This window comes from Lactuca virosa, chromosome 3 (genome assembly GCF_052849685.1).
Source record: "Lactuca virosa cultivar CGN04683 chromosome 3, Lactuca_virosa_CGN04683_v6, whole genome shotgun sequence".
NCBI classification, from domain to species: domain Eukaryota; kingdom Viridiplantae; phylum Streptophyta; class Magnoliopsida; order Asterales; family Asteraceae; genus Lactuca; species Lactuca virosa.
Genome location: NC_136428.1, coordinates 320,922,444 through 320,947,592, shown reverse-complemented (window position 1 = coordinate 320,947,592; position 25,149 = coordinate 320,922,444). Strand labels below are relative to the sequence as shown.

Here is a 25,149-nt window from a genome sequence, read left to right as displayed (position 1 = left end):
TAAACTCATGGGGGAAATGGTCTCCCAACCGTAAACACACTTAAGTGTGGCCAAGTGAAGTGTAAACTCCATAGTGAGGCCATACACTCCTTAGATGCAACCTTTAGCACTCCTAACACTTGAAACAAAGTGTTTTCATACATTAAAGTGCCTTTACTCACTTAATTAGTGATTACACAACTAATTAGAATCTTTATACATCACTACATGTTACATAGGATCCGTGTGTGTGTTCAAGTCCTCACTTGACACCTAGCATCCTACACGGCGTTTCCATCCACTTCACTCACTACAGGTGAGTTCATACCCCTAAATGAACCTTTTTAAATGTTTTTAACTGTTTTATGGGGGGGAATACAAGTTGAACCAACTAAGTTATTGTATCAATCACATGTGAACTATAACTTGCAACCAAAAGGATTTTCTACACTATTAACTGTTTTTACCACCAAAAAGGGATTTTCTATATTTTCAACTATATTGCCGATTAAACTGTTTTCAAATGCTTACCAAATTCATTTTCATGTTAATTCACTATAAAACTATTTTCAAAAATTCTTTTAAACTATTTTTATTCCCAAACCATATCTACACCAATATATTTATATAAGTAAGACTTGAAGGACTTATGACTAATAACTCACCTTACTTCCTGTTCTTGTTTGATTGTGGGCTTAGGGTATTTTGTTATTAGTCCGACTCTCGTTGAATTTTTAGTTATATATCTCATATATTTGTGTAAGATATAAAAGTTTTCATATCAGTTCAATGCCTTTGGATATCAAAGACATGCAACCAACAATACTATTTAACTATAATGGGTATAGTTAAGAGATACTACTCAATGCTACTATTGCCATGACAACTACTAGAGTCAGTTCAGTTGTGAGTCAATATACGCTATTACTATACAAGAGAGCACTATATACTATACAAGAGAACACTATATACTATACAAGAGAACACTATATACTATACAAGGAGGACATTATATACTATACAAAGAGAACACTACATACTATACAAGAGAACTTACTAAAACAGAATGTGACATACTATTTCTCGATACGACACATCTTTGTGCTATCACCGCGTAACCAGAGTCTCCTGGAGGGAGAGCGGGCATGCGTATAGATCTATACGGGACAGACACTCCCACATCCCGACTGCTAGCTACAGTCCGAGCCGTCTAGGCCCAGGGGTGACAAAATGTCACATCTACATATGACTCGGAGGGTCAAAGGGATTCGATCGTCAATCAGCATGGTTACGTACGAGTTCACATTCAAACCTTAAATTAATACTTTAAGAATTAAAGGCAACAGACTCCCTGAGGAGTATTGTACATTTAATACTACCTGGAGCCTGCATTTCATTACATATGGCCGACAGTGATACTGTTGGGGTAAAACATTTTTCTCATTACTATACATGGATAGAGTCAAATTATATTTTCAAACTAATATCTACTGGGAAAACTTGTACGTTATCAAAGGAACAACCAAAACATTGGGTCTTGGTGGAGACTACTTTTTCTGGAAAACATAGGGTTTTCTAGGGCTCATACTATTTTCGAACACCGAAACTTTCTTTTACAATGTATAATTGTGAATATTTTATACAGGAAATGACACTAAATACTTATGAACTCACCAGCTTTATGCTGATAAACGTTTTCAAAATAACTTGTATTCTCAGGTCATCAGTAGACAGGTACGGATGCAGCCTTTGAGAAGACGGAGCATACATAAGACTCCACTTTATTTTGATTGTATTTTTGGTGTCTAACATTTGTACTGAACACGTTTGTATTACAATTATTATCTTAATGCAATGGATGTTGTTGCTTGTCTTTACTATTATGCTTTGTTATGATACTGTACATGACGTCCTCCACCCCAGAACGTATTCCGCCATCCTCGGTTTTGGGGTGTGACAGATTGGTATCAGAGCACTGTTTATAGTGAATCAAGTATATCAACCCATAAAAGATATACAAACTATAAACACATCGGGACTAAAACACTCTGAACAAGAATATATACTTTTAAATAATAAAATATTTAATTAAGTATATATATACATTCATTCATACAAAGGGTCAGTATCATACTAGAACAGAACAAAAGTATTAAGATTGTTGAACAGCACAGTTAGGCTTAGAGACATATGGCCAAAACTAGGCGGATGTAGCCTGATCAACTACATTTTCCTAGGAGTGGCTAGCATGTGCCTAAGAATGGTTGTGGTGTTGCAACAAGTCTAAAACTTACCAATACTACTACAAGAACATCAGAACAAGAATACTATAGGAGTATTATGCATTCTAGTTACAACATATGTGAGAACTAAAAGGGTTGTTACTAGTAGGGCAATAGTTGCTAGGTGGATACACCACTGTTACATGTGACTAAGGCGTTATAGACTTAGAATCTGTGACCTTTGCTTCATTTCCTGTTCTTGTTTGATTGTGGGCTTGGAGTTAGGGTCACTTATTCGAAAGTCTATTCTGCTTTGATTACATGTAATTGGTATGCACTATGAAAGTATTGGGTCGACTAATAACGATCATCTTATAAGTATCCTAGATTAGCACGCCTATCAACTTTTCTTTCCCTATTCTCGCGTAGATGGCATAACCGCATCCCGAGCGGAAGTCATGAAACTCCGAGCACGTCAGAGGACGCACGAGCGACATCTTCAGGGAGTTGTGCGCCAACTGGCTGATCTTAGGGTTTGCCCCAAAGGATCCCCGTCGCCAGTAAAAGATGCCAACTCATCCCTCTCTTTTAAGGAATAGCCTCCTTTCTATAGTCAATAGAGTACATGCCTGTAAACATTCCTAACTTTGGAAGTACTCTAGCTAGACTACTAAACTGCCAACATTTTCCTTGCTGGTTTGATGTAAGACCTCCTGCTAGGTCATTTCCTTTCCCGAACTCATTATACATCAGTAATACCAGTAATATTGGCAGTATTTAATCGATAGTGAAGTTGTACTTTTGGGTGTCCCTAACCTAGCAGTACATTTCCCATTGTTTGTTAAACTATAGAGAGTTAGCCCAAGAAACACTCTTATCATGTTTACAAACAAATTCTCACTATTGTTATCATTTTCGTAATCTTTCAGTACAAGATGCCGCCTCGCAAGCGTCCAACCAGGAGAACTCCCGCAACTCAAGCTCCACCACCACCACCTACACCGCCGGTTCCTCAGCAGTTCGACCCGGTGTTGTTCCAAACAGCTGTGACTGCAGCCGTGACCGCCGCTCTGGCGCAAGTCAATTCCGGTGGTGCCAGTGGAGGTGGACTAGGCACTAACTCAAGCCAGGGTGAAACCCACCCCCGTGCTCGGGAATGCACCTACAAAGATTTCATCAGTTGCAAGCCTACCTACTTCAACGGGACTGGGGGAATCCTCGCCCTAACTCAATGGTTCGAAAGAACCGAAGCAGTATTCGAAATGTGCTCCTACCCCGAAGGGAGCAAGATAAAGTTTGCTACTTATACCCTTACCCAAAGGGCCCTAACATGGTGGAATGGCCATGTCAAAGCCCTCTCCCTGGTAGCAGCTAACGCCATGGGTTGGGATACACTGAAAGACCTAATGATGTCAGAGTACTGCCCAAAGGGAGAAATTCAGAAATTGGAGGAGGAACTCTGGAATCTCAAAATGCAGGGTTCCGATATAGTAGCTTACACAACCCGGTACTACGAGCTGGTAGCCCTATGCCCTAACATGATCCCCTCGGAAGCCAATAAGATTGAGTGATACATCGGGGGCCTAGTGCCTCCGTATCGTGGGAACGTTCTATCATCAAGACCAACGACCTTTGAAAGTGCCAAGGAGTTGGCCCAAATGCTTATCGATCATGAAGTTCCCCGTGCTCCATCGACAACTACAACCATCACTACTGCTCCAACTCATGCCTCCGACAACAAGAGAAAACGGGGAGATCGAAAGAAGGGTAGATCAGTCAAATCCTCTTCCAGTAACCAACAAATAGTGGCTGTCCATGCTGCCACTACTCCTACTGCCCCTGTGCCTGCCAAAACATATGCGGGGAATCTACCCAAGTGCGATAAGTGCGCCTTCCATCATAACGGCCCCTGCCGTGAAATGCACTGCACCAATTGCGACCGGAAGGGCCACACCATTCGGTTCTGCAGAGCACCTCCCAAACCTATTTCCCAAGTTACCAGTTCGGGAGCAAGCCAGGCCTGCTATGGCTTTGGCGAAGTCGGACATTTCAAAAGGGACTGTCCAAAGGCTGGAAACGCGGGAGGAGCAGGTAGACTACTTGCTATTGGCCATAATGAGGCTGTAGCAGACCCCACCGTAGTCACGGGTACGTTCCTTCTTGATAACTCTTATGCTTGTATCCTATTCGATAGTGGGGCAGAAAGAAGTTTCGTAAATCAAAACTTTAAACACTTACTCAAACAATCACCGCAATCACTGAAAGAAACCTTCGTCGTAGAAATGGCTAACGGCAAGACGGAAATTTCCAACGAAATCTACATAGGTTGTACCCTCACGCTAGGTAATCATTCGTTTCCTATCGATCTCATACCACTAGCGATCAAGAGCTTTGATGTCATCATAGGCATGGACTGGTTGAGTCTCCATCATACCGACATCCTGTGTTTCGACAAGGCCATCCATTTGAACTTGCCCAACAATGAAACATTGATGATCTACGGAGACAAACCCAGTACGAGCCTTCGCATCATCTCGAGCATTCAAGCTCAGAAATACTTGCGCAAGGAATATCGCGCATTCCTTGCACATGTTGTCGACGCGAACCAGAAAACGAAAGAACTCAAGGATTTCCCCGTCGTGTGCGACTTCCCTGACATCTTTCCAGAGGAACTTCCAGGTTTACCTCCCAAACGTCAAGTCGAGTTCAGAATCGATTTAATTCCAGGAGCTACCCCCGTAGCTAAATCGCCCTATCGTCTAGCGCCTGCTGAAATGCAAGAACTATCCGGCCAACTTAACGAACTGCTCAGCAAGGGCTTTATAAGACCAAGCTTCTCACCCTGGGGAGCACCAGTCTTGTTCGTAAAGAAGAAAGACGGATCGTTCCGCATGTGCATCGACTACAGAGAACTCAACAAGCTGACAATCAAGAACCGTTATCCCCTTCCTCGTATAGACGATTTATTTGATCAACTGCAAGGGGCGAGTTACTTTTCCAAAATTGATCTAAGGTCTGGGTATCACCAGTTGCGAGTGCTCGAGGAGGATGTTCCGAAGACAGCCTTCCGGACTCGTTACGGGCACTACGAGTTCGTAGTGATGCCGTTCGGACTGACCAATGCGCCCGCAGTCTTCATGGACTTGATGAATAGAGTATGCCGTCCTTACTTGGATCAGTTCGTCATCGTCTTCATTGATGATATACTTATCTACTCTAGAAGTGAGGAAGAGCATAGCGATCATCTGCCACAGGTCCTGGAAACTCTACGATCGGAGAAGCTTTACGCAAAGTTCTCAAAGTGCGAATTTTGGATCCGAAGAGTCGAATTCTTAGGACACGTGGTTAGCAAAGAAGGAATCCATGTGGACCCATCCAAGATTAAAGCTATTGAGAACTGGTCAGCACCGAAGACGCCTACAGAAATTCGCCAATTTCTAGGCCTCGCTGGCTACTACCGAAGATTCATCCAGAATTTCTCTCGGATTGCGAAGCCTCTTACGGCATTGACCCAGAAAGGCGTGGCCTTTGACTGGGAAGAGAAACAAGAAAAGGCATTCCAAACCCTGAAGCGAGCCTTGTGCACCGCGCCGATACTGTCCCTCCCCGAAGGGGCAGAAGACTTCGTAGTATATTGCGATGCATCCAATCAGGGGGTCGACTGTGTTCTGATGCAACGAGGTAAGGTCATCGCCTACGCCTCAAGGCAGCTGAAGACACACGAAGTCAACTACACCACGCACGACCTCGAGCTAGGAGCGGTCGTGTTCGCCCTAAAGATATGGAGACACTATCTGTATGGTACAAAGAGCACCATCTATACCGACCACAAAAGCCTCCAGCACATCTTCAACCAGAAGGAGCTCAACATGAGACAACGACGGTGGGTCGAGCTACTCAATGACTACGAATGTGAAATTCGTTACCACCCGGGTAAAGCCAATGTAGTAGCAGACGCCCTAAGTCGGAAGGAATATTCTGGGCGAAGAGTCAAGTCCCTAACCATGACTATCCATTCGCATCTACCCGCACAAATTAAGGGAGCACAGCTTGAAGCTTTGAAACCGGAAAATGTGGCGGGAGAGTCCCTGCGAGGAATGGATAAGAATCTGGTAGTCAAGGATGACGGAGCTTATTACCTCATGGACCGGATCTGGACACCGCGACACGGTGGCTTCAGAGACTTGGTCATGAAAGAAGCGCACAACACTCGATATTCCATTCACCCAGGTTCAGATAAGATGTACCTGGATCTCAAGAAATCGTACTGGTGGCCTAACATGAAAGCGGAAATCGCTACCTTCGTGAATAAGTGCCTTACTTGCGCTAAGGTGAAGGTCGAATACCAGAAACCCTCGGGTCTTCTCCAACAGCCAGAGATACCTGAATGGAAGTGGGAGAGAATTACTATGGATTTCATTACCAAATTGCCCAAATCTCCGAGTGGGTACGACACCATTTGGGTAATTGTCGACCGGCTAACCAAATCCGCCCACTTCCTTCCTATCAAGGAAAACTTCAAAATGGAGAGACTTACGCGAATTTACATCCAAGAGGTAGTCCGACTGCACGGTGTACCTGTGTCCATTATTTCCGATCGGGATAGCAGGTTCACCTCGAGGTTCTGGCAGTCACTACAGAAGGCTCTTGGAACTAAGCTGGATATGAGCACAGCTTACCATCCTTAAACCGATGGACAGAGTGAGAGAACTATTCAAACCTTGGAGGATATGCTGCGAGCCTGTGTAATCGACTTTGGTAAGGCGTGGGATACCCACTTACCCCTAGTCGAGTTTTCCTACAACAACAGTTATCACACAAGCATCAAAGCTGCCCCGTTCGAAGCCCTATACGGCCGGAAGTGCAGATCCCCTCTGTGCTGGGCCGAGGTAGGCGACACTCAATTAGCTAAGGGACGAGTTCCTGACAGCACTCTCACCGGTCCAGAAATCATCCGCGAAACCACCGGAAAGATCGTACAAATCCGAGCATGACTTAAAGCCTCAAGAGACCGACAGAAAAGCTACGCAGACAAACGGAGGAAACCCTTGGAATTCCAGGTGGGAGACCGAGTCCTTTTGAAAGTCTCACCCTGGAAAGGCTTGATACGCTTCGGAAAGCGCGGAAAGCTGAATCCAAGGTACATAGGGCCTTTTGAGATTCTCGCTAGAATCGGCCCCGTAGCTTACAAACTCAATCTACCCCGCGAACTTAGTAATGTGCATCCTACCTTCCACGTCTCGAACTTGAAAAAGTGCCTATCCGATGAGACTCTCATTATTCCACTCGAGGAAATCGAGGTCAATGAGAGCCTGAACTTCGTGGAAGAACCTGTGGAGATCATGGACCGAGAGGTCAAACGAACGAAGCAAAGCCGCATCCCGATTGTGAAGGTTCGTTGGAACGCCAAGCGAGGACCAGAGTTCACATGGGAGCACGAGGATCAAATGAAACTTAACTATCCTCATCTCTTTGCTTAGTTGTGTTGTAAACACGTAACTGCTTGAATTCCGAATTTCGGGACGAAATTCCCTCTAACGGGGGGATGATGTGACAACCCGAAATTTACTCCGTCACTGTAACCCGTTTCCGTTAATAAAAGTTAGTTCTATTAAAATTTTCCGTTAACCTTTATTTATTAAAATAATTCATTTTGAGTTATTAAAATAAATAATATATAATGACGGAATAAAAACTACTAAGTCGGGTTACGGTTAGTTTACCGGGTAAAAACAATTAGCTCCGTTTAAACGACAGTGTATGGTGGGTCCCCACTAGGCAGCCATATATAAAGGAGGAGTGTCCACCTTTAGAGCCTTTTCCCACCTTGGAGCTTTCTCTCTCTACTTTCTCTCTCTAAAAATCGGGTTTGGCCAAAGATCACCACTTTCAAGCCTCAAAAATCAAAGGTAATCTTCCTAACTTGAATCTTCTAGCTTAGTATTCATCTTATTTCGAGTTGGATCATCCAAATGCCCCAACATGCATGTGTTTACGGTTTTGGAAGCCTCCCAAAACCGTGAACTCCTATGTGAGGGTTTTGATGCCCCAAAACACTTCCAAACCTTCTCTAATGCTTAGATATAGCTTAGATGCTTGCATGCATGGACAAAGGAACCCAAGATCATGACTCTTTGGCCATAAACTTGAGTTTACGGTTCTTGAACATTCAAAAACCGTAAACCCAAAACCGTAAACACCTCAAATGGTGTTTTGATGCCCCTAAACCCTTCCTTAGCTTCTTTGATGAATTAGAAATTAGTGTAAATGAGCTTAGGACCCTAAAACATGAAATGGTCGAAGTGGTCAAGGGTTTACGGCCGTAAACCCTAGAGTTTACGACCATAAACTCCTAGAGTTTATGACCGTAAACTCCCAAGGAGTGGTCCAAGGACCGTAAACTCCAAGGGAGTACCCATTTGAACCCTAATCACTTCCTAAGCCTTCGAATTGATCCAAGAAGCCTTCCTTGTGATGCATGAGACCTTTAGACACCCAAACTCGCCATTTCCATGAGTTTACGGCCATAAACTCATGGGGGAAATGGTCTCCCAACCGTAAACACACTTAAGTGTGGCCAAGTGAAGTGTAAACTCCATAGTGAGGCCATACACTCCTTAGATGCAACCTTTAGCACTCCTAACACTTGAAACAAAGTGTTTTCATACATTAAAGTGCCTTTACTCACTTAATTAGTGATTACACAACTAATTAGAATCTTTATACATCACTACATGTTACATAGGATCCGTGTGTGTGTTCAAGTCCTCACTTGACACCTAGCATCCTACACGGCGTTTCCATCCACTTCACTCACTACAGGTGAGTTCATACCCCTAAATGAACCTTTTTAAATGTTTTTAACTGTTTTATAGGGGGGGGGGGGAATACAAGTTGAACCAACTAAGTTATTGTATCAATCACATGTGAACTATAACTTGCAACCAAAAGGATTTTCTACACTATTAACTATTTTTACCACCAAAAAGGGATTTTCTATATTTTCAACTATATTGCCGATTAAACTGTTTTCAAATGCTTACCAAATTCATTTTCATGTTAATTCACTATAAAACTATTTTCAAAAATTCTTTTAAACTATTTTTATTCCCAAACCATATCTACACCAATATATTTATATAAGTAAGACTTGAAGGACTTAGGACTAATAACTCACCTTACTTCCTGTTCTTTTATTTGATTGTGGGCTTAGGGTATTTTGTTATTAGTCCGACTCTCGTTGAATTCTTAGTTATATATCTCATATATTTGTGTAAGATATAAAAGTTTTCATATCAATTCAATGCCTTTGGATATCAAAGACATGCAACCAACAATACTATTTAACTATAATGGGTATAGTTAAGAGATACTACTCAATGCTACTATTGCCATGACAACTACTAGAGTCAGTTCAGTTGTGAGTCAATATATGCAAACCTTAAATTAATACTTTAAGAATTAAAGGCAACAGACTCCCTGAGGAGTATTGTACATTTAATACTACCTGGAGCCTGCATTTCATTACATATGGCCGACAGTGATACTGTTGGGGTAAAACATTTTTCTCATTACTATACATGGATAGAGTCAAATTATATTTTCAAACTAATATCTACTGGGAAAACTTGTACGTTATCAAAGGAACAACCAAAACATTGGGTCTTGGTGGAGACTACTTTTTCTGGAAAACATAGGGTTTTCTAGGGCTCATACTATTTTCGAACACCGAAACTTTCTTTTACAATGTATAATTGTGAATATTTTATACAGGAAATGACACTAAATACTTATGAACTCACCAGCTTTATGCTGATAAACGTTTTCAAAATAACTTGTATTCTCAGGTCATCAGTAGACAGGTACGGATGCAGCCTTTGAGAAGACGGAGCACACATAAGACTCCACTTTATTTTGATTGTATTTTTGGTGTCTAACATTTGTACTGAACACGTTTGTATTACAATTATTATCTTAATGCAATGGATGTTGTTGTTTGTCTTTACTATTATGCTTTGTTATGATACTGTACATGACGTCCTCCACCCCAGAACGTATTCCGCCGTCCTCGGTTTTGGGGTGTGACACTGTGTGATCGATTTTGGGAACGCATGGGATACTCACTTACCCCTTGTCGGATTTTCCTATAACAATAGTTACCACACGAGCATAAAGGCTGCTCCATTCGAAGCCCTCTATTGCCGAAAGTGCAAATCCCCTCTATGCTGGGCTGAGGTGGGTGACACCCAGTTAGCTAAAGGATGAGTTCCTGACAGCACTCTCACAGGTCCGGAAATCATACAGGAAACGACAGAGAAGATCGTTCAGATTCGTGAACGATTGAAAGCCTCTAGAGACCGTCAGAAAATCTACACAGACAAGCGAAGGAAACCTTTGGAATTCCAGGTGGGAGACCGCGTTCTTTTGAAAGTCTTACCGTGGAAGGGCTTGATACGCTTCGGAAAGCGTGGAAAGCTAAATCCAAGATATGTAGGGCCTTTCGAGATTCTTGCCAGAATCGGCCCTATAGCTTACAAACTCAATCTACCGCTTGAACTCAGTAACGTACATTCTACTTTCCACGAATCGAACTTGAAAAAGTGTCTGTCCGACGAGACTATTGTAATCCCACTCGATGAGATCAAGATCAACGAGAGCCTCAACTTCGTGAAAGAACCTGTAGAGAGCATGGACCGAGAGGTCCAGCAAACGAAACAAAGCCGTATCCTGATAGTGAAGGTTCACTGGAACACCAAGCGAGGACCTGAATTCACATGGGAGCGCGAGGATCAAATGAAATTGAAATGTCCTCATCTTTTTACTTAGTTATTTGTAACTACTTATTTGCTTTAACTCTAATTTCGGGATGAAATTCCCTCTAACGGGGGGAGGATGTGACAAGTCGAAATTTCTATCTTATAACAAACCTTACATTCAATCAAAGTCAAAGTTTCTTTTGCTAAATTTTAGCAGTTTTGGAGTCAGTTTGGGTGTTTTGATATTAAATACATCAGAGGTAATTATAGGAAGTACACTCTAGAGTTAATTGTGCAACACTTAAGTCTCAAAACTCCAAGAGCTTGGAGTTTACGGCTATAACGTGGAGTTTACGGCCGTAAACTCTAAGATAAATATGACACTTAGTCATTTTATGTAATTTTTACCATTTTCTAGCCTAGAACTCATTCTCTCTCAAGTATCATCCGAGTTCTTCACTAGATCTTCAACTTTGTAAGTGTTTCCTTCCTTGATTAGTTGATATAATTCAATAGCTAGTGTTTGTACATGATTTCATCCATGAAATCTCTTCATTTGATAGATCTTCAAGTGTTCTTCATTCCACCAAGAACACCAAGAACACACACTAGTGTTCTTGAGCCTTAAACACCCTTTCAAGCTTCTATATTGTAAGTACTCTTGTCTTAGCTTGTTGTATACTTGAATCAACTAGTTTACACCTAGAAATCATCAAGAAAACAAGATCAAAAGGGAGTTTACGGCCAAGGAACCTCCTTGGGCCGTAAACTCTATTTAAGGGTGCAAATAAGCCCTAATCCCTTCCAAAGCCTTTGGATTAAGTCTAGAACACTTCTAACATGAACTAAGGACCTTAAACATTGAAATGGTACATTATACCATGAGTTTACAACCATAAACTCATGGAGAAAAGGTCCTTAGGCCGTAAACACTAGTTAGTGGTGCAATGGTGCCACCATTCCTTCCTAAGGCTTAGACTTGATCATAGAACACTTCATATTTACTTGTAAGACCTTATAACACATCTTGGTACTTAGTACCATGAGTTTACGCCGTAAACTCATGGGTAAATTACCCATTGGCCGTAAACTCATGTGGTTATACCATATGGGCCATAAACTCCTATGATGAGGCCCTACACTCCTTTTATGCAACCCTATGTGGTTTAACACTTCAGTTCAAGGGTTTTATAGTCCCTAAGGTTGTTCCATTACATAATTAGTTGTTATAAACACTAATTGTAAGCATATATGTGTCATTATATGTTAAATAGGATCCGTGTGTGCTCAAGTCTTCACTTGACACTAAGCATCCTTTACCGATCTTACATTCGCATCACTAACTTCAGGTGAGTTCATACCCCTTAACTTATCTTTTAAATGATTTTAAATGCTTTCATGGGGGAATACAATTAGAAAACATGCTAGTTATAAGATCAATCACATGTGATTTATATCTTTGTTTCAAACAAGGATTTCATATACTTCAAACTGTGTTTCAAAACAAACTACTATTAAATCGTTTTATAAACTGACATCAAGTCATTATTTATTTATTGTTCAAAACTCTTTAAATGTATTACAAAACCTCTTTTTAACTTATATATACTGTCAAAAGCATGTATATATATATATGTATAGTTATATACATAATGTTTAAAGGACTTAGGACTGCTAGCTCGCTGTATTTCCTTTTCCTTGTTTGGATGTGGACTTATGGTATCGGCCAGTTGTCCGAAGGTCCTCTAAATATTAGATATATATTATGTATACATATGTAGACATAAAAGTTCTATTCAACCAGTTCAGTACCTTTGGGTAGCAAAGGTATACATTCATCTATTCATATACATAACTTACTAGTAAACTATAATAGGTATAGTTTAGGAGAATACTATCATATACAAATACTATAACAGAGAATACTATAACAGAGAATTCTATAACAGAGAATACTAGACACGGAATACCATAACAGAGAATACTATAACATAGAATACTAGAAAGAGAATACTATAACGGAGAATACTATACAAAGGATATTATATCCAGAATACTATACATAGAATACTATTACTATAACAAGTATAGTATAACAAGATTCAGAGATAACATAATGTGAGATACTACTTCGTGACACATCGACCATTTCGTTATTTCACGTTTTGTAACCAGAATCTCCTGGAGGGAGAGCGTGAGTTTGCTTATAGATCTATACTGGATTGACTATCCTACACCTTTGTTGTTCGCTACAGTGGGATTTGCAAATCTACGGGTGCCAAATGTCATTTCTTCCGACGTCTTTCATCGTCATGTTATAGTCAGATTAGTATGGTAACAATCATATCACGTTTTGCCTTAACTAAACCATTGGTTTTAAGGTACTTATTACTTCAGTGATTAATACAAATAATACTGTAGTACACACATACATTTTCCCATTATATTCAAATTGTGATCTTCTCACATTAAGGGTAATATAAAACTATATTTTTGTAATGATAGTCATACTTGGGAAAAGCATTCACTTTTACAAAGGAACAAACATACAATACAGTCGGGTCTTGGTAGAAGACTACTTTTTATACTAGTAGAAAATATAGGATTTTCTAGGAGTTTTCAAACATATACAAATATTTACATTGTTCAATTACAAACATTTTCATCAAACTAATACAAACATTGACACTAAATACTTATGAACTCACCAGCTTAAATGCTGATCTACGCTTTCAAAATAACTTGTATTCTCAGGTCACCAGTGGACAGGTACCGATGATCAGGTTTTGAGAAGACGGAGCATCTTCAAGACTCGTCTTTTATTTTTATTATTCATTTTTGGTGTCTTATTACTATTAAAGAACACACTTGTATTAAATTATACTATTAATGCAATGTACGATGTTGTTGCTTATTTACTACTTTGCATTGTTATGATACTGTACATGACGTCCTCCGCCCCAGAACGTTTCCGCCGTTCTTGGTTTTGTGGTGTGACAGATAACAACCAAGCTCACGATGTGAGTTTCTATATTTCATGAAGTGAGAAGAGCTTTAACGAAACTATATATGATTCTTGGCACTAACGAATAAAGGAGTTTTTTTTGGAGACTTGGAGGGATGAGAAAGAGATTTCTGGAGGAAATTTAATCAGTGAAACCAAGTCTAAACATTCAAAGAAGGAGAATTGATTGAAGATATAGAGATTGAAGATTATCATCATCACTTAGTTTGGTACATTTAATCATGTCTTTCATAATTGGATTTTTGTGTGACTTTTCAACCATGAGTAGCTGAATATGGTTGCTTATTTTTAGCTAGATGAAGCTTTAACTCTATGAATTAATTTAATTAATTATGGATTTTAATAGTTGGTTATGTGCTTGTGTTTGATTGTTACTACCTAGCATGCTAATAATTGGTACTTTAATTGCTTGAATTCATGTTCTATGCAGCTTAGTGACTATTAAATTACATGAACTTGACACCTAGTGATTTAGTGACCATTGAATTGCTAGAGCTAGGATCGACCCAATCTTAGATAGGTAATTAATGTAATTGAATTTAGTTGTGTTGGAGAACGTAAATTATGACCATAATTGCGTTTGTTAAATAAATCTTACATAGCCCCATCAATAATCACTAGCTGATTATGTGTTTGCTTGTGTATGACCATACATAATCTTACATGAATTAGTGAAACATTTATAATATCTGGTAACCAACTTTAATAATCCATATTTAGTAGCGAATCGTAGAGGAGAAGTGGGTTCAAACTAAACAGAAGTGTTTTTAGTAATTGACTGAATTTGATAGTTAATTAATTAAGTTTGTCTAAACATGCAAAATCAGAAAAAAAAACCCAATTAACTTTTGCTTGTTTATGGTTAATTTTTAGTAGTTAAATTAGTTAATTAAATCCGTTGACTGTGTTCCATACCTAAATGTTAGTGCTATATTATTTATGAAAAGGTACACTACCTAAAAGCGTAATAGTTAGATAAATAGTTGGTAAAACTCACAAATAGGTATAATAACTACGTATCAAGTTTTTGGCTCCATTGTCAGGGAACGACTAGTTCAGTTTTGATTTAATTGCTTTAGGTTAATCAATCCTTTTTGTAGGGTTAAAACGTCACGGGGAACAGTCAGTAGGCATTTTTATATAGTGTTTGTTCGATTTCATGTTTTTTTTTGTTTTTATAGTAGTAGTACATGACCCGTGGATCCAACACACCTTTGATACCACCTCCTGAAGATCCATAGTCACCCCTATGTAAAAAGACAGATAAGAGCGTAGGCAAAAACAAACCCACCAAAGAAATCACATTTCAAAATCAGTTTTTGGAAAGAAGAAAGGAAAGAATGTAGCTGAATCGAGTAATTCCTCGAAAGACAAAAGCAACGTTTAATGCTTTGAGCAGAATCCTAATACACAAGAATCCGAATAAGAGTCCGAACTGGAATTAGAAAAAAAAGAGAGCGAAACCGAAGACGAGCCAAAAAACGAGATGGCGAACATTTCCAACATGTCTATGGAGGCATACAAGGAAAGAATCTGAGAGGCAACCGATCCCGGTCTAGTGCAACCTGCAATTCTCGCTAGCACAACATTTGAGCTTAAAGGGCATATTCTTTCCGCACGTAAGCAAGTTCCTTTTTCAGGGAAAGAACATAAGGACGCTTACAAACACCTTGATGAAGTCAATCACATAGCTGATTACTTCAACATCCCGAATGTTCCACGAGAGACGATATTGTTTAGAATGCTTCGAATCACCTTTAAAGGAGTTGCTAAAGATTGGTTGAAGGTGCTTCCACCCGGTGTAATTACTACATGGGCACAAATGCGTGAACAATTCTTCGAATATTTTTGGCCACCTTCTAAAGTTTCTAAACTCAAGAAGGCCATAACAAACTTCAAACAACAATCGGGTTAGTCACTCTACGAAGCATGGGAACGATACAAAGGATTAATAAGAAATTGTCCCAAAAATGATTTAAATGAGCAGTAAGAAGTATTAATCTTCTATGATGGGGTAAATGTGATGACAAGGCAACTCCTTGATTCTCAAGGACCTTTAACAAAGAAAAATATCGGTGAATTCAAGGAGCTAATTGAAGAATTTTCTAAGCATTCACGTGAGGATCACAATCCTCGACATGATGGAGCTAAAGGAATTAGGAGTGGCACTTTGGAAGACAAGGCGACTGTTTTGGCTATGCTAAATAATATGGATCGATGAATGACAAAGATAGACCAATCCATAAATGATATTCGTGTGGGTTGTGAAACATGCAATGGTCCATATTTGATAAAAGATTGCCACTTGGACGAGAACGGGAATAAGAAAGCTCAAGTATGCTACTCTAGCGAAGACAAATACAATGAAGACTGGAGGAAGCCAAAGAAAGAATGGTTGCTATATGATGAATATAAAAAGCAAAAAGAAGAAACATTTAGGCAAACTGGCTGAGGCTTTTACCAAAAAGAGCAACCACAATCGGAAAAGAAAGTGGATATAGAGTCCATGCTAGCTAGATTCATTGAGTCTTCGGAAAAACGACATGATGAGACCGATGCGACAATTAGAGACCAACAAATTCTAATGACAGATCAGCAAGTTTTACTGAGAAATCATCAAATAATGATCCAGAACATAGAAGCTCAACTTGGTCAATTAACTACACTGGTTAATGAACGAATTTCTCTACAAATTCCCGATAAGAAGCCACAACTGTCTGTCATGGTCATCGATACTGAAGAAGATACTATTTTTGAGTTCCTAGGAGCCCTAGAAGAAGAACCAAGGCAGACCGAACCACATTCAAATAAGTCGAATGTCGAAGAAAAAAGGGTTGCTAAATTCTCAATCTCAAGACGTGGGGATTCACACCTCACGGCGTGGGACGGGTCTGAACAGAGAAATTCCTCCTGCGTTCAAGCTTGTCGTCCTCTGCTATTGTTTCCTTCTCGAGCTAAAGTTCATCCAATGGAACAAGAACATCTGAAGTTTATGAAGCAAGTCAAGGGTATTTCTATTTATACTCTTTTTATTGAATATTTGGCACAAGTTCCCGAATATGCAAAATTTCTTCAAGATTTAACTAACACTCGCGAACAATTAGAGAAGACTTATATGGTGGTCCTAAGGGAACAGAGTTCTAAGGTGATTATGGGAGAAATACCAAAGAAGATGGGAGATCCTGGGTGCCCAACACTTCCTTGTGAATTTGGAAACAATAGGAAGTCATATGTTTTAGCCGATTCTGGAGCAAGCATAAATTTGATGCCTTATTCGTTCTATCAGAAGCTAAATCTTCCAGATTTAAAGGCTATTAGAATGATTATTCAAATGGATAATCGTTCAGTGACTCATCCTCAAGGTATAGTTGAGGACATATTGGTAAAAATTGGGAAATTTGTTTTTCCAATTGATTTTATCGTATTAGATATGAAAGAAGAGAAACATGTCCAAATAATCCTTGGACGCCCTTTACTCAATATTGCTTGAGCCTTAGTAGACATTCGCGAGTCTAAACTTACATTGCGAGTTGGAGATGAAGAAATAACCTTTGTAGTGGAGGATGTATTCAAGATTAATTATGCTCGAGATGAAGTGTTCAACATGATTGAAGTAAATGACCATGAGGAATTGGAGAAATTAATGGAAAAAGAGAATCAAAGCCATGAAAGAAGTTAAGCGTACAAAGACTAGAGCGTCAATTTTGATGGTTGTTAAAGTCTTTGCTTACAAAACTCCAAGTTCTTTAGTTAGTGAGGAAAGTGACGAAGATTTGTTGTAGACTTATGAGGAAGAAAAAGAATATAACAAAGATGAGCTTATTGTGAAAAATAAGGGGGTGAAAAGGAAGCTTGAAGAAGGAAATGCTAAGGGTAAAAAAGAGAATTCTTAAAAGGCCTATCTTAGACGAATGCAAGCATACAAGAAATGATGGAAGGTTCAAAAGGCGCAATTGGTGATTGAAACTCCTAAAGATTCAACATGAGGCAGCATGGAGTTCGGCTCATGACTCCCACAAAAGGAAGCGTTTCTCGGGATGCAACCCGAGCTCGGTTTGCATTTTTCTTTTCATTTTTCATTTTTGCATTTTTAGTTGAATTATAGGATAAATAATCTTCAAAGTCATCTAATTTTTTTAAGGAAACAAGAAAAATAAAGTGTAGGGTTTAAATTATGAATTGGTATAATTTTTGAAGAAAAAGGTAAGTTTTTCGTAAAAATACTCAATTCCACGTCGTGGTTATAAGCCCGCTTCGTGATATAATTATTTGGCCCGTTTACTTAGCCCAGATAGAATCTCATGACATGAGCTCTAAAGCCCATGACATGAGCTTTATAAAACACGGGACCACAACTTTAAACAAATCAGATGCACATTTTCAACTCTTTTGTTCTTCACCTACAACGTGAACATATTCCCCCTCCCCCCACTTCGATTTCAGCTGCAATCCTTGAAAATTTTCTTATCTCTTACGTAATCTTCCAAAAAAGGTAAGCATTTCATTTTATTAACTCCTTGCTTTTAAATGATTTTAGAGATTTAGGGGTTAGGGTTTATATTCATATTTCAAGTTTGCTATTACCCCCGATTTGGTGTGATTTTTGATTTACATGTTTCTATTTTATGTTTAAAATCACTGTTAAACAAAACCCTACGAGTATATTAGACTTGATTTTCCTTAGAAACTGTCAGATTTTGATCTTCTCCCGAACTGACTTCGCACAGTTCCCACGACATGAGTTTTGAAACTCACGAAGTGAGGATCGAAATTCAGCTCTAATATGGTTTATGTTGGAGTTTAATGGATGTTTTTGGTTTTGGTTTTGTTTGTTTGAAGTTTTTGCAGGAAAATTGGTCCAAAGAGAAACACCCAACAAGCCCTGGGAGATGTTTCTAATATCCTTCCGTTTTATGCATTTCCTACTAACATCTCGAGAGAGGTGTATAACAGGTACACCAACAGATTGGGGTGGCTACATAGTCGCGAGTTTGCTATAGCTCCACCACTAATTGAGAACAAGATGCGAGAGGTCGGACTACTTGATTGGTTGAACCTATTTCTCACCAAAACATTTGTGGGTAACGGGATAACTTTCACATGCAAAGGATGGAGCAACCTGTTTGCTATCTAGGAGCGAGTTTAGAAGGAGCTTTGTGTCGAATTATTCTCTACAACGGCGTTTCATGATAATGTGGAAGACCCGCAATTTCCACAAGCTCTAGTTTTTTGATTAAGAGGGGAATACAAGGAGTGTAGCCTTTCTGAATTTGCATGGAGAATGGTTTTGTATGAGGCACACGAAGCGATGACACCAATATTTTCCACATATTTATGGGCTGCAATAAGGGAGTATTCAGAAGGTGTATCTGGGTATGAATTCTGGAGCACTATTGCTTCAGAGAATTTCAATTCCGATGTTTCTCCCGAAAGCAATACTAAATCCCCGATTCACCGCCTTATCCACCGCCTTATTACCTTTTCCTTTCAGCACATGAAACACGAGGATAAGTTCACAAAAATTGATTTCTTCTTCTTATGGACAATTCTAGCACCCGGGGTATGTTGCAACATACCTTACTTTCTGGCGAGGTATTTAGCAGATCATGCGGTTAGTTCTCGGGCCAGAAGCCCGATATGTGGTGAATTTTGTGACCTGTTTCGCACATTATTATGGAGTTATCATTCCCAGGATGACTAGCAGTTTTACATGTAAAGAGGGGAATGAGTTTTCTTTGAGCAATTTGGAAACAACGTGTGTGGTAATTAATATGGGTACATATTGGAGTATACTGGCCGATGATGAGGAGGATGAGCCACCGCAACAAGGTGGAAGGAGGAATGTGAGAGGAAGAGGAGAAAGAGATCAGCCGGTACATCAACATGAGCGCAAGGGAGGAGGACCATCTCAGGATGAGATATTTTCAGGATATTTGGACCAGATGCATGTTAGTAGGAATTGGATTGGTGGTACTATGGAAAATATGGTGCAATATTTAAAAACCACGCAACCACCGAATTTGGGGTACTAGTATCCGATTTGCCCGTCTTGGGGTGAGATGTGGTCGGGCAACACTTTGGAGCAGGCACGAGTGGAGCATCTGATGATGAGGGAGATGATGAATGTAACATCCGTCACTTGAGGTAATATTTATTTTTAAAAATATTTGTAATTTATTTGTTGGGATATGGAATAAGTAATGGATTATTAGGTGGACTTTAGCAAGTGGCCCAGTAAGATTGGCTACCCGAAGACGTACGTTGGGCGTAAGCTTGGCGTAGTGCAACACTGGATGCGTACACACAGCGTACCAAGCTGTACATGCAGCGTACGCAAGCAAACTCAAAACCCTAATTTTCAGGGTTTGAGCCAAATAAATACAACATTATGACTCAAACCCTAGCCTCCTTACCGGCCTCTGTAACAACCAGTTATTTCGGTTCAATAAAAGTCAAAAAAATCAAACCAAAGTCAAAGCAAGTCAAGTATGTCAGACTAAAGTCAAATAATTAAAATTATTTGATTTAATAATAATTCACAATAACTTTTTCGGGTTTTTGGTTTTTAGAATCTGAGTCATCACCTAAACAGAAAAAACCTTTGTGAAACCTTTTGGCCCGAAAATCACTTAGCCAAGAACTCTTCTTGGCCGAGAACCCATGTGAGACCGAGAACCCCCACCGAGATCCAACCTCACCAAAAACCCTATCGACCGAAATCACTATGGTTCTCGGTTGTGCTTTGGACCGAAATCAAGGTTCTCGGTTTAGAAGATAGGCCGACAATTGCCCATCTTATCCTTTGGCACACCTTCTAATTAGATAATTACACTTTCCTATGCACCTATCACATCAATTTATCCCCATATTTATATGCTCAAACCGAAAACACAAGCTCATTTCTCACATTTCACTCGAGATTTCCTCACTTTTCCTCTCAAAACTCATATGAACAATCATCAAATCTTCATCCAGTATCTTTAAATCTTCATAAATCTACCAAGAACATTATCAACATTTCCAATAGACTAAATATCTTCAAGATTAATTCTAAGAAACCTTTGTAAGTTTTCTTACATAATCTAAGTATTTATCACCACTTACATATTAAGCCATGTTATTTATACACTTTATTATGTGTTAAATACAATTAGGATACGGTTACACATGTTCTAACCCGAGGATCATCGCTATCACTTCATTACCCAACCAAGAACACAACCGAGGTGAGTTCATACCCATATAATTTCATGATTTTTATATGTTTTACGGTGGGGGGGATACAAGTAAAACACAAGATAAATTGTGTTAATATACAAACCGTTACATTTATATTTTTATTAAATATAAATATACATATGGGTACAAATTTGATATAGTAAAACTTTAACCCTTTTGTAACATGTCGAGCAAAAAGGGTATAATTATATATACGGACATATATAATTATTTTATTCCAATTTATTATCATGGCACATTTGATAATAATATACAAGGGGTTCAACATAGGAACGATGCCTTGTATGCCTAATATATGTGTATCAGAACTGCATGCTAGTTAGGGCTAAGGATATAGGAAGGATGCCTTATGTGCCTGCTATATGAGCTTATTGAACCGTATGCTAGTACTGATTATTCAGTAATATGACGGCCTTAGTAGGATATGCTTGATTATGTTTACTCAATGCTCGAATGTTGCTTGCTTTATGATTTTGGGAGTTCTAGTTGTCTTTAACTAACTAGTAAACGAATATGTAATGGTATCCGTGAGCTAGTTAGGGGGAGATAGCAGGGACTTCTTAGGCAACTGATTGTAGAGAGTAGGGCGGAGATTACCCTAGGGCAAGCCTAGGATGAGATTAACACGTGAAGCGGTAGTAGTAGAAGGGATTTAGTGGAGTCAAGGCAGTTCTTGAGGAAAGTACGGATAGATGTGGAAGGTAGTATGGGCCCGTACTACTGAAAGCAGAGGATCCGTAATCGAATCAAGGAAGGCTGAGATGAAACTAGGGAACTTGTAGTATGTGAGATCCCTCGAGTTATAATGAGTATACTGATGTTTGTTATGGTGTATTTTCAGTATGGTGACGCAACACACTAGACCACTCGGCAGTTCAGGTGACGGTGAAGGATCAAGCTCGGGCTCTAGAGTCGGGCAAATCAAGGAGCAGATAAGGAAGTTCATTTCATCTGAGGTCACGCGCAATATTTTAGACCAAACTCTTGTGATCTTCAGTACGGTCAAGGAGGGCATCTTGGAGATACTTGATGAGAGGTTTGGTACATTCCACATCGAGATAGCGGCGATGCTAGTGAAGGGTTTTGAGCATTCTAACACTTCCTAAGTGTACATGCAACCCTAGAAAACCTTGGATCTATGTTTGTCTAAATACATGCACAATATGATTTCCAAGGTTCATAATCCTATCTAGCATACATGGGGAACTTTTAACTTAAAGGATGGCTAGAATAACATACCTTGTTGATGAAATGATTCCTTGAAAACCTTGTGAGCCTAGCACCCCAAATGTGATGCCTCAAATGCTTCACACAACACCAAATGCTCTGGAGTAAACTGGAGAGAGTGTATAACAGTTGCAAAAATCGGCCAAGCCCTCTAAATGATCATGTAGCCGATTTGGTTGCCATAAGCATGCTTATATAGTGTGTTGCATTAGGGTTACACCATGTAAACCCTAATGTAACATGCCTCTTCATTTCCATGACCCATGGGTTTTAACCTCCATGGAGCATCCTATGGGTCATAGCCCAACTTGATAATCCATGGAGCCTTTAGCCCACTATACAAGTTATGGATGATTTTAATAATCAACCCATATATTTAATTAGTTATCTTTTGATCACTTAATTAATTCCAAATTAATTCTTGACCAATACTAGTTAAATAATATTATTAATATATTAGAACTCATAATATATTAACAACCACAACTGTTATTTCTCTCGTTTTAGTCTATCCAAATGCATGATGCCATGCAACCAAAATAGACCATGCCGGGTCGGGTCAATTACATACCAAAAATAGTTATGGACTTAGACACCTTATCCAACAGTCTCTGTCACACCCTCAAAACCAAATGAACGGCGGAAACGTTCTGGGGTGGAGGACGTCATGTACAGTATCACAACAATGCAAGCAGTAAACAAGCAACAACATCATCCATTGCATTAATAATATAATTTCATACAAGTGTGTTCCGTTAAGTTTTAAAGACACCAAAACAATATACATCAAAAATATAAGATGAGTCTTGAACGAACTCCATCTTCCCAAAACCTGGCTCCGGTACCTGTCTACTGGTGACCTGAGAATACAAGTTATTTTGAAAGAGTTTATCAGCTTTAGAGCTGGTGAATTCATAAGTATATTAGTGTCTGTGTTTGTATGAAAGCATTTGTAAGATGTTTTGTAAGATGTACTGTGTGTTTTGTAAAAGTTTTGTATTCGTTTGAACTATCTTAGAAAACCCTATGTTTCCTACTAAAAGTAGCCTTCTACCAAGGCATCTAGTGTCTGTGCGTGTATCTTTTGTAAAAGTGAGTATTTTCCCAAATCCGACTATCATTAACCAAAAATATAGTTTTTACATTATTGTTTATTGTGTGAAATCACAAAGTAAAATGTAAAGGGAAAATGTTATAGTACTTTAATGTAGCATTATGAAACTACTGTTGTACTAACTACCTTAAGCCAATTGTATATTTTAAGGTAACATGTGATCGGCCTGTATCTTGCTACCGACTCAATAGTAAAGTGACAATGTAAGATGCCACAAAAAAAATGACGTTTGGCACCCGTAGACTTGCAAGTCCCACTGTAGCGAGCAGCAAGGTGTAGGATAGTCAATCCAGTATAGATCTATACACAAACTCATACGCTCCCCAATTAAGTAGATTCTGATACAAAAACAGTCATGGAAGGTAGTGCCATGCCCTGTTTAATGGCTCACATAAATGTATTAATGTAAATGTTATGTGAATTGTGTGCTAGCTGTATTGTATGTTCTTTCGCTGTCTAGCATGTATGTTTGTTTCTCATCACTCTGTTTCATGTTTGTTTCTCATTATAGTATGTATTGACTCATGTATGAACTGACTCATTGTATGTTTCATTGTTCTAGTAATTGTATCTTCCTAAACTACCCCTATGGTAGCTTACTAGCAATGTATGAACATGTTTGTATACCCTTGCTACCCAAGGGTATGGACTTGAATGAAGGAAAACCTTTTATATCTACATACATATACATAATATATAACTAGGATTCAAACGACCCTCGGACAACTAACCTTGATACCCTAAGACCACAATCAAACAAGAACAGGAAGCAGGGTAGACTAGCAGTCCTAAGTCCTTCTTAATCCTATTATATAACTATTTTTATATAGATACACATAATATAACTTAAAAGAGGTTGATAACAAACCTTTTATATCTATATACGTATACATAATATATAACTAGGATTCAAACGACCCTCGGACAACTAACCTTGATACCCCAAGACCACAATCAAACAAGAACAGGAAGCAGGGTAGACTAGCAGTCTTAAGTCCTTCCAATCCTACTTATATAACTATATTTATATAGATACACCTAAGATAAGTTAAAAGAGTTTGATAAATGTATTAACAATAAAAGAGTTTGTAAAACAGTTTGAGGTAAAACAGTTTGATAAACAGTTTGAAAAGTAAGAAAACCATTTGTTTGGTAGTTATTAATCACATGTGATTGATATAATAACTATAATTGTTCAACTTGTATTCCCCCCATAAAAGCATTTAAAAACATTTAAAAGGTTAATTAAGGGGTATGAACTCACATGTAGTTGGTGGTTTGGATGAACTGGAGAAATAGGATTGCTAGGTGTCAAGTGAAGACTTGTACACACACAATGATCCTATTTAACATATAAATACAACATATATGTATCTAATTAGACTTTAAACAACTAATTAGCAAAGTTAAGACATCCTAAGACAAGTTAAACACCTTATATAAGTGTTATAAGTCTCAAGGAATGCATCTAAGTGTTGTAGAACAATGCTATAGGGTTTAGGGTTCAAAAGGAACCCTAACTTGAGTTTACGGTTTTTGTGACCTCAACCCAATGGGTTTACGGTCGTAAACCCTAGAGTTTACGGC

At 39.0% G+C, this 25,149-nt stretch overlaps 1 non-coding gene across 1 annotated transcript; it reads right to left on the bottom strand.

Moving 5' to 3' along the window:
• Positions 1 to 15,852: 15,852 nt before the first annotated feature.
• Positions 15,853 to 15,959, bottom strand: LOC145168030 (small nucleolar RNA R71). Its single transcript, XR_013741625.1, has one exon. It is a non-coding gene; the product is annotated as a small nucleolar RNA R71 (small nucleolar RNA).
• Positions 15,960 to 25,149: the final 9,190 nt, after the last annotated feature.